Source organism: Apium graveolens, chromosome 11 (genome assembly GCF_009905375.1).
Source record: "Apium graveolens cultivar Ventura chromosome 11, ASM990537v1, whole genome shotgun sequence".
NCBI lineage: Eukaryota > Viridiplantae > Streptophyta > Magnoliopsida > Apiales > Apiaceae > Apium > Apium graveolens.
The window spans coordinates 118,703,773-118,713,116 of record NC_133657.1 but is presented as its reverse complement, the minus strand read 5'-3'; the positions used below and the strand labels follow the sequence as shown (position 1 = coordinate 118,713,116).

Here is a 9,344-nt window from a genome sequence, read left to right as displayed (position 1 = left end):
ACAGTAGTCTTCCTTGGTTCTTCCACTTTCTCCTTTTGCTTCTCTTCTTCAACAATAACTTCAGCTTCTCCGTCTTTCGCTTTTTCAGCATCAGCAACTTTTCCAGTCCTTAAGGTAATAGCTTTGACTTGCTCTTTAGCTTCCTTCCTGCCTAATACTTCAGTATCACTGGGAAGTGTGCCAGGTTGACGATTGAGCACTACATTGGCTATTTGACCGATTTGATTTTCCAAAGCCTTGATGGAAACAACCTGACTTTTGCACACCAGCTTGAGTTCCTCGAAATCTGCACTAGAAAGTGGAGCAGCACCTCCTTGTTGAGGATATGATTGCCTTTGAGCATAATGCTGTGGTTGCTGGAATCAGGTGGATTAAACTGTTTACTTACGCCTTGCTAATATGGTTGTTGAATAGCATTATGAGTATTGCTCCAGCTGAAATTGGGATAATTTCTGTTATTAAGTTGATAAGTAGCTGGCACAGACTGCTGCGGTCGCTGATAATTGTTCACATACCGAATAGATTCTTTAACAAGAGAACACTGATCCGTCGCATGAGAACCTGCACAAAGCTCATAGACCGTAGCTATCTGATTGACTCCGTAGGTGGCTAAAGAATCAACCTTCAAAGACAGCGCTTGGAGCTGCGCTGCAATAGCTGTAGCTACATCAAATTCCAGAATACCTGCTACCTTCCTAGGCATCATCCTTTGAGTTGGGTTTTGATGCTCATTTGCAGCCATAGTTTTAATAAGATTATAAGCCTCGGTATAGCTTTCAGCCCACAAGGCGCCTCCAGCTGCTGCATCGAGCATGGGCCGAGATTGGGCCCCCAACCCATTATAGAAACCAGTGATCACCATCCAGTCAGGCATACCATGATGTGGACACTTTCTCAACATCTCCTTGTAGCGCTCCCAAGCTTCACACATAGATTCTGTTGGTTGCTGCGCAAACTGAGTAAGAGCACTCCTCATAGCTGCAGTCTTCGCCATTGGATAGAAAGTCACCAGAAACTTTTGCGCACGATCTTGCCAAGTAGTGATGGACCCAGCTGGTTCAGAATGTAACCAGTCCTTAGCTTTATCCCTCAGAGAGAATAGGAAAAGCCTCAACTTGATAGCCTCATCATTCATACCATTATATTTGAAAGTACTACAGATCTCGACAAAATTCCTGATTTGCATGTTGGGGTCTTCAGTCACAGCACCTCCGAAAGAAACAGAATTCTACACCATCTGAATAGTGCCCAGCTTGATTTCAAAAGTGTTGGCCTGACTAGCCGGATGAAGGATGTTTGACTGAATGTCATCAATTTTAGGCCGAGAAAAGTCCATAAGAGCTGGATCTGCCGGAACTATACGATCACCCATGATTATTGGTTCTTTCTGCTCACTCTCTTTATCTGAATCTTCAAAATCTATCTTCTTCGGAATATCAAGAACTGAGTCTGTCTCCTCAGCCGTATCTAAAGTCCTCTTGCGAGTACGAGAACGTGTTTGCATAAACGCTCGCTAAAGTACCTGAAACACAACCGGAAATAATAAGTAACACGTCTTAATCAATGAGTCCTAATGACCATTGATGGTAAGTACATAAACTAAACAAATACGCCGAGTCCCCGGCAGCGGCGCCAAAAACTTGTTAGGCGGAAAACACGCGCTAATAATTCACGCAAGTATATGTGTTCGCAAGTAATATAGAATAAATTCTAGTTCGTTCCCACAGAGACTCAAACTAATTATGTTCAATTAACACTTACTCACCAATGTATGATTACTTCTCAATGTCAAGACAATAACACATAGATTTGATTAACTAATTATTAACTATAATTAACTATGAGAATTAAACACTTAATTGACACTTGAATTAACAATATTAAACACACATGAGATCATAACTTCATTACTACTTGCTTCAATAGTTATGGTTATTACCCTTAGCATGTAACGGTGATGATATTAATCGAACAACACGAAACTGATAAAAGCCAACTTTTGTTGTACCAATATCATTCTACCAAATATCCACAGTTAAGATAGAAGTTGAATAGGCATCAATTATGTTGAGACCCTATATGTCTACAGAATTTGACAACATAACGATTTAAGTGCAAGTTATTCCTTATGATTACACAGGGCAAGTAAAACGGTTAGAGTTACCCACTAATCATGCATACACATACATGAAGCTATGCTAGCATGGCAAGTTCTAAACCTCAAGATCCACTGTCGCTTCACAATAGATTAACACCCTATCTTATATTTTCGCGACGCACGTAAGACGAATAAGCACAACCGATACTAGATATCATACAATAATCACACACTAAGGTATTAAACAATTAACTAAAGAATTCCATAGTAAATCTGTTACGACCCCATGATCACGATTAGCCCATGATAGAACTCATCGTCACCATGGGTTCATATGAAAACATGATAATAACACACAAAAATAACTAATAAAAATACTTATTAAAACCAGAGTACGTCACAAGAGTAATAAGGTTTAAAGTAAAGAAAACTAGCATCCACTGATACAATGAATAAAAGAATCACAAGAAAACTATGCTTCCTCTTCTTCATTGCGATGTACTAAAACGGTCTTCTTCCTTCTCTCCTTGCTCCTTGATTGATACCACGATTCTTCATACGTGAAACGTCTCTGAAAACTACTTATATAGAAGCCCCACAAGTCCCAGCAATTTCGGAAGTCGGAAGTCCAACAGAAATAGAACTCTAAAAATTAGTATTTTATTTCACAACCCTGAGCGGCCGCCCAGCAATCCTGAGCGGGCGCCCAGTTTCCTGAGCGACCGCCCAGCCAGGCTGAGCGGGCGCCCAACACCTCACTTGAAAAATTATTATTTTGATCCTGTTTTCTATTGCATTCTGCTCCTAACTTCCCACTTGCAATGCCAAGCACTCCCTTAGGCTTATTCCTGATGAAATCTCTCCACAAATACAAGTAATACCCTGAAATGCACAAACACTAGAAAAATGCATCAAATACACAAAATACTTGATTTCAAGACATCAATTCAAGCCATTATAAGACGTTCTAAGTGGTATAAAATGCCACTTATCAGGTTATTTTAATAAAAGCCTTGTGTTAAAAATCAGCCACTAAAGATTTTATATGGAGAGTAGAAAAATGAATTATAACTCTTAATTAATTAAGAGTTATTATTAATTCGAGATTCCTATTTGTAATAATTGAGTCTCACTTAATTATTTAACAACTGAATTTCATAATTAATATTAGTAAATTATAATATCATTATATATCTAATTAATTAAGTCAAACTTAATTAATATTATAAATCATTCAGATTACTTTAATTTAATTTAGGGAGCTTATATGTGTACAACCTTCGTTTATAGGTGTACACTCTTTGTTGGCATTTAGACCAAATACCTATATGTACATAGTTAAATCCATCATCTTTTCATGCACAACAAGGATAATTTAGTCTTGATTTCAGTAAAGGGTGTGCATTTATAAATTAAGGGTGTGCACATATCAGCTCCCTTAATTTAAATCCAATTTAAATTAGAAAAAATCCTTCAAACATTCTTTGTGTGTGACCCTATAGGTTATTATTACATTGGCAATAAATTTTAAATCTAATTTAAAATAGTAAACAATGAGCGACATCTAATAATACATCACTGTTAGCCAAGTAATAATATTTAAATCGATGATTAATTAAATCTTTCGTGAATAATGTGTAATATTATATAAACCATTTAATCACATATTATGGATTAAAATAGAGGCATGTTAATGTGTCATCCTCATCAAAGTTCAATCCAACTTTTCTTGATCAATGAGTAGACTATCGTATCAAATCAACATTTGAGCATGTCTAGGCATTTCATAGTCTAGCTCACACAAGAGGCCTATAATATCACTTCTAAAATTAGAAGGGTTAAATTCTTTATAAATCATTCATATTTCTCATACTATTCATAATATACTCAAACTACACTTTTATCATTACCCGATCAAAGGTAACCTTTAATGTAATCAAAGTATATTAATTCTCGTAAAGAAATATAATGATTTCAAGTCTAAGGACCATGACATAATTATCACTGTGAGAATTAGTTATGATACAACAGACATGTAGAATCTCACATTGGGTTTGTCCAACACAATGTACATTTACACGTGCATGTGTTTTTTACTTTAGTATCAGTATACCTATGATCAATGAGATGTGATCATCATTCAACAAACACACAAGTCTTAATACATTATTGGTGTTCCTTAATAATAATACTCAACTAGTGATCTTTAGGGATATTGATACTATTAATATCATTTCTAAGTCACGTAATTAGAGATATAGAATGCAAATCATATTTCAAGGATATTTATTAATCTAACATTTAGATCACAGTAAATTAAGACCTAATAAATTATAAAGGGAATAATCGATAGAACATAAATATTAATAATACAAATGTCCTAAACTAAAATATTATAGTGTTGTCTCTGGGAAATAAACACTAACAATCTCTCACTTGCACTAGAGCCAATCACCCATGTATCCAATACTCATGGAACTAGTATGACCATCATGCTTCTGCTGCGACAAAGCCTTAGTCAATGGGTCTGCAACATTATCATTAGTATGCACTTTAAATATATATATCATATTGATCACTAATCTTATTAATTAGGTAATATCGCCTAAGCACATGCCCGAACAGTCTCCTCGGCTATTTTGAAAGCATCATATATTCGATTTTCATTATAGAATCATCAATGTTCTTGTTATGAACTATTCCGGCTAACATCACTTATAATTAGATAAAACACAAAACCAAACTTAGACATAGAATCATCATTGTATGTCCAAAACTTATTTTCAAAAACTAGCATCAGTGTAACCCTTTACATCCAGTTCTCAATCTTCTCCATACGTCAAGAATGAATCTTTATTCCTCTTTAAGTACTTAAGAATATTCTTTACAATTGTCCAGTGACCCTCACCTAGATTAGACTGGTATTTTCTCATCATGCTCAAAGCAAACGAAACATTTGGATGATTACTTATCATTGCATACGTTACTGATCCCATAGTCTAAGCATATGGAACTTTGCTCATACGACCCTTATCATCTAATGATTTAGGGCAGTTATCCTTTAAGATCACTAACCCATGAGACTAAGAGAGATATCCCTTCTTTACCTCCTGCATCCCAAAATGATGTAATACTATGTCAATGTATGTACTCTGGCTTAGGCCGATTAATCTCCTTGATCTATCTCTCTAGATCTTGATCCCTTATATATATGTCGCATCGCCTAAGTTTTTTTATCAAGAAAATATTTCCCAACAATGTCTTAACAGCCTGTAGAGAAGGTATGTCATTCCCTATTAGTAATATGTCCTCTACATATAATACGAGGAATACCACATGGCTCCCACTAACATTCTTTTAAACACGTGGTTCATCTTCATTTTGAATAAAGCCAAACTCTTTAATTGTTTCATCAAAATGAATATTCCATATCGTTGAGGCTTGCTTCAATCTATAAATAGATAGAAGGCAGTTACAGGCCAACTTAGAAAACTTTGGATCGACAAAACCCTCAGGTTGTATCATATATACATCCTCTTCAAGTCTCCCATTTAAGGAAACGGTTTTGACATCCATTTGGCAGATCTTATAGTCATAGTAAATAGTTATTTCTAGAAATATCCTTACAGAATTAACCATAGTAACTGGTGAAAAGGTCTCTTCATAGTCTATACCATGAATTTACTTGAAACATTTTTCCACTAGTCATGCTTTATAGGTATGTACTTTACCATCCATGTCGATTTTCTTCTTGAAAACCCACTTGCACCCTATAGGTTTTACCCTTTCGGGTAGATCAACTAAATTCAATACTTTATTTTGCTACATGGATTTTATCTCAGATTTCATGGCCTTCGGCCATCTCTCAGAGTCTGGACTATTTATAGCATATCGGTAGGTGTAAGGCTCATCATTATCCGTAAGCATGACATCACCATCTCGAGTCAAGAGAAATCCATAATATCTCTTGGCTCATGGTGAATCCTACTAGATCTACGAACAATCTTTGTTTCCTGAACATGATTACTTTTAATATTTTGATGTATATCCTGATCTCGTTCCAACTCTGGTTCAATGTTATCATGTGATTCTCGATCTTCATGGAGATATATTATTCTTCTAGAGATTTCCTTAAAAGTAGTTCTCCCTCAAGAAATACAATGGTCTGAGCAACACACACCTAATTCTCTGAAGGTTTATTAAAACTATACCCTTTTAGTCTCACTTGGGTATCCCACAAAATAGCATATATCTGATTTTGGTCCAAGCTTGTCAGAGGCTAAACGTTTCACAAATGCTTCACGTCCGCAAATTTTCATAAATGACATGCTATGACGTTTCTCACTTCATAAATATTTACGTAAAATCTAATTTTTAAGAATTTCGAATTTTCTTAAAAATTAAATAAAACGTAAATTATTATCTAAGAAAAATTTAAATGAAAGAATTTTAAATTTTATGGAAAAATAAATAAATCAGAAATAATTAATTTTTGGGGTTACAAAAATTATTAAGTGCTAAATGGCGACTGCAGCTTCACCCTTGTAAATAATTCTATGGCACCAAGAGGTTAAGAGGTTATGTGCGCCGTCTGTGCCTTAGATTATTTACATAAATCTATACTCTATGGTGAGTGGTGACCAGGGTATTTAAATCAGAACTAGTAGTCTGTATGGCGTCTCTCATGTGCGGCTCACAGTATTCACAGGTTTTGTACCAGAAAAAATTGAAGCTGTGAAATGCACTTGATTTTCTGCGCGTGCACTGCAGAAACTCCAATGTAGCTTCACGCATGCGTCGAGCGCGCGAGGTACAAAAAAACATCCTCCCCTGTTTTCCTTTTTATTGTCGCGTGTGTACACCACGGAAGAAGCTGTTGCATGTTTATTTCCCAACTCGCGTGTACAACAATTTTCAGGAGGCTGCCTTGATTCTATTTTTTTGTGTTGCGCGTGACTTGCAATCGAAGGCTGCCAAAACTAATTAACTTTGTTTGTAATTAACTCGAGCTTCAATATGATGCAAAAAAAACAAGCCATTGTTTTGCTTTCATTTGGCAGGTAATCAAACGGAAAAAGGGCAGCAAAAATTCAATCTGGCAGCAACAAAAATACCCGACAAATAACTTAAATTAAAAAATTCTTATTTACAATAATTTAAATGATAAATTAATTTAAATCAAATTTATAAAATAAATTAATTTAAATTAAGTTTATAAAATAAACTTATTCAAGTTTAAATAATAAACTTATTTAAATTAAATTTATAGAATAAATTTCATAAATCAAATTTATAAAATAAATTATGTAAATTCAAATTACTAAAATAAATATATTTGAGGATCCTGATTTGTATATCAATCAGTCAGCTCTGATACCAATTGTTAGGTCCCGAATTATCGTAGAAAGGGGGGTTGAATACGATAATCACTAAATTAAGAATTCTTTCGAATCTTTATCGGATATAAGATTTAATGCTCGGTTAGTGGTTCCGTGTTCTTGAGGTGAATAGTGTTTGGGAATATAAAACGAGGAACACAAGATATTCGGGGAAATATATATTCATATATAAATCCTCGAGGGGTGTTGCTACACTCCGGTAAATAAATTAACCAGCTACAATCTAAGAACAATAAAGTTCCTACCTTCTACAAAGATTTACAAATCAAATCCTATACAATGATCTAACTTTTGTTTGTATAAGGATTTAATTACCGGGTAACGATTATAATGCCCTTATGAATATACAAGAATTAAATCGGGTATTATAACGTTACTCCGGTGAGAAGTTAAACAGATATTCAAGGTGCCGGAGCTTCTCTATAAATCCTTACTTCTAGTTTTTATCAGCTCTCTTTTTTTGTTGAAGAAGAAGATAAACAGAACTACTATCCTGATCTGCTACTTGTATAGACTTATATCAATTAAATTATATGGCTGAAATTGAACGACACAAATAATTGATTGTATAATAAATTGTGGTTAAGAATTCTGTGACGACCAAGATGTGTTCTGTGGCCTGGAGGTACAAGAGGAGTAGTATTACTCTGTGGCGACCACAGGAGGGGGAACCTTCTCTGGAGACTAACTACTAGTACTAGTAGAACAACATTTCATTTATATTATTTTAACTCCCCTGCCACAGGGGTTACTAGTACAACTTGACATCTTGTATTTAACCAAAACAAAAGCTAACTAACACAAACATAACTTGTACACGTTTTTAGTTTAATTGTTTTATTTTGATTTACTTTTTTTCTTTTCTTTTTTTCTTTTTTTTTCTTTTGCTTTTCTTTTTCTTTTTTTTTTCCTTTTTTTGTTTTTGTTTTTCTTTTTCTTCCTTTTTTTGTTTTCTTTTTCTTTTTCTTTTCAAGTTTAAATTGTAACTAAATTAATTTATAAAACAAAATTAAATATAACTTATATAAATAAACTAATTTAGATTTATAAAAATAAATTTATTTAAAGTTTATAAAATAAACCATTTTAAGTTAATTAAATAAATTATATTAATGTCCATTAAATAAATTTATTTAATTTAACAATTAAACTTTGAGCCTCGCCAGTCCCTCGAGCCGCTTAGCTATATACCTCGCGCACCTCTTCTCGTACTTTAACTGATAATCGTTCAATCCAAGTACATTCCTCAACTTAACAATTCTTCTAGAAATAATACCCAGATTCCTTTCACGAGTTGTTGACGCCTAGTGCAACTGGTCTGGTTCACAGATCACTAACCCCGATCCAGGTCTTCATATTATAGTCTTGATTACATTGTTAAGTTTGCCTCAACTTTATTGCTTCGAACACTGACTGTCAATAAACAACTGTACTTTCACTGAAATCCTTTCTGGTAATTTAGACAACGTCTTCATTGCTACTACAATCTTGAATACTTCATTCACTGTTCTTCACCGACGCTTGAACATATAAATGAACTCCTGTCAATGAGTATAGCTTCAAGACTGCAGTCGTGTTCTTTAGCCTCTGTCTATACCATGTCTTCAATTGTTCAGATTCCTATGCTTCGAACACTGTATATCTTCAATCAATGCCAACACTGAAATCTTCTGGTAGCACTTATACACTGAATCTTCATCATTTCTGAAACCCTGAAAGTCTTTAACCTTTATTTTTCACTGAGGCATGAACATATTAATGAGTTTCTTTCAGTGACCTGTGAACAAACTTCAAGCTTTCGTCTAATCTTTTGATTCTTTGTATTTTCCTTATCTTCATTTCTTCTG

The 9,344-nt window shown here is 34.4% G+C and overlaps 1 non-coding gene across 1 annotated transcript; it reads left to right on the top strand.

The window, feature by feature from the left end:
• The first annotated feature begins 872 nt into the window (after positions 1-872).
• On the top strand, positions 873-979 carry LOC141698922 (small nucleolar RNA R71). Its single transcript, XR_012565419.1, has one exon. It is a non-coding gene; the product is annotated as a small nucleolar RNA R71 (small nucleolar RNA).
• The last annotated feature ends 8,365 nt before the right edge of the window (positions 980-9,344 follow it).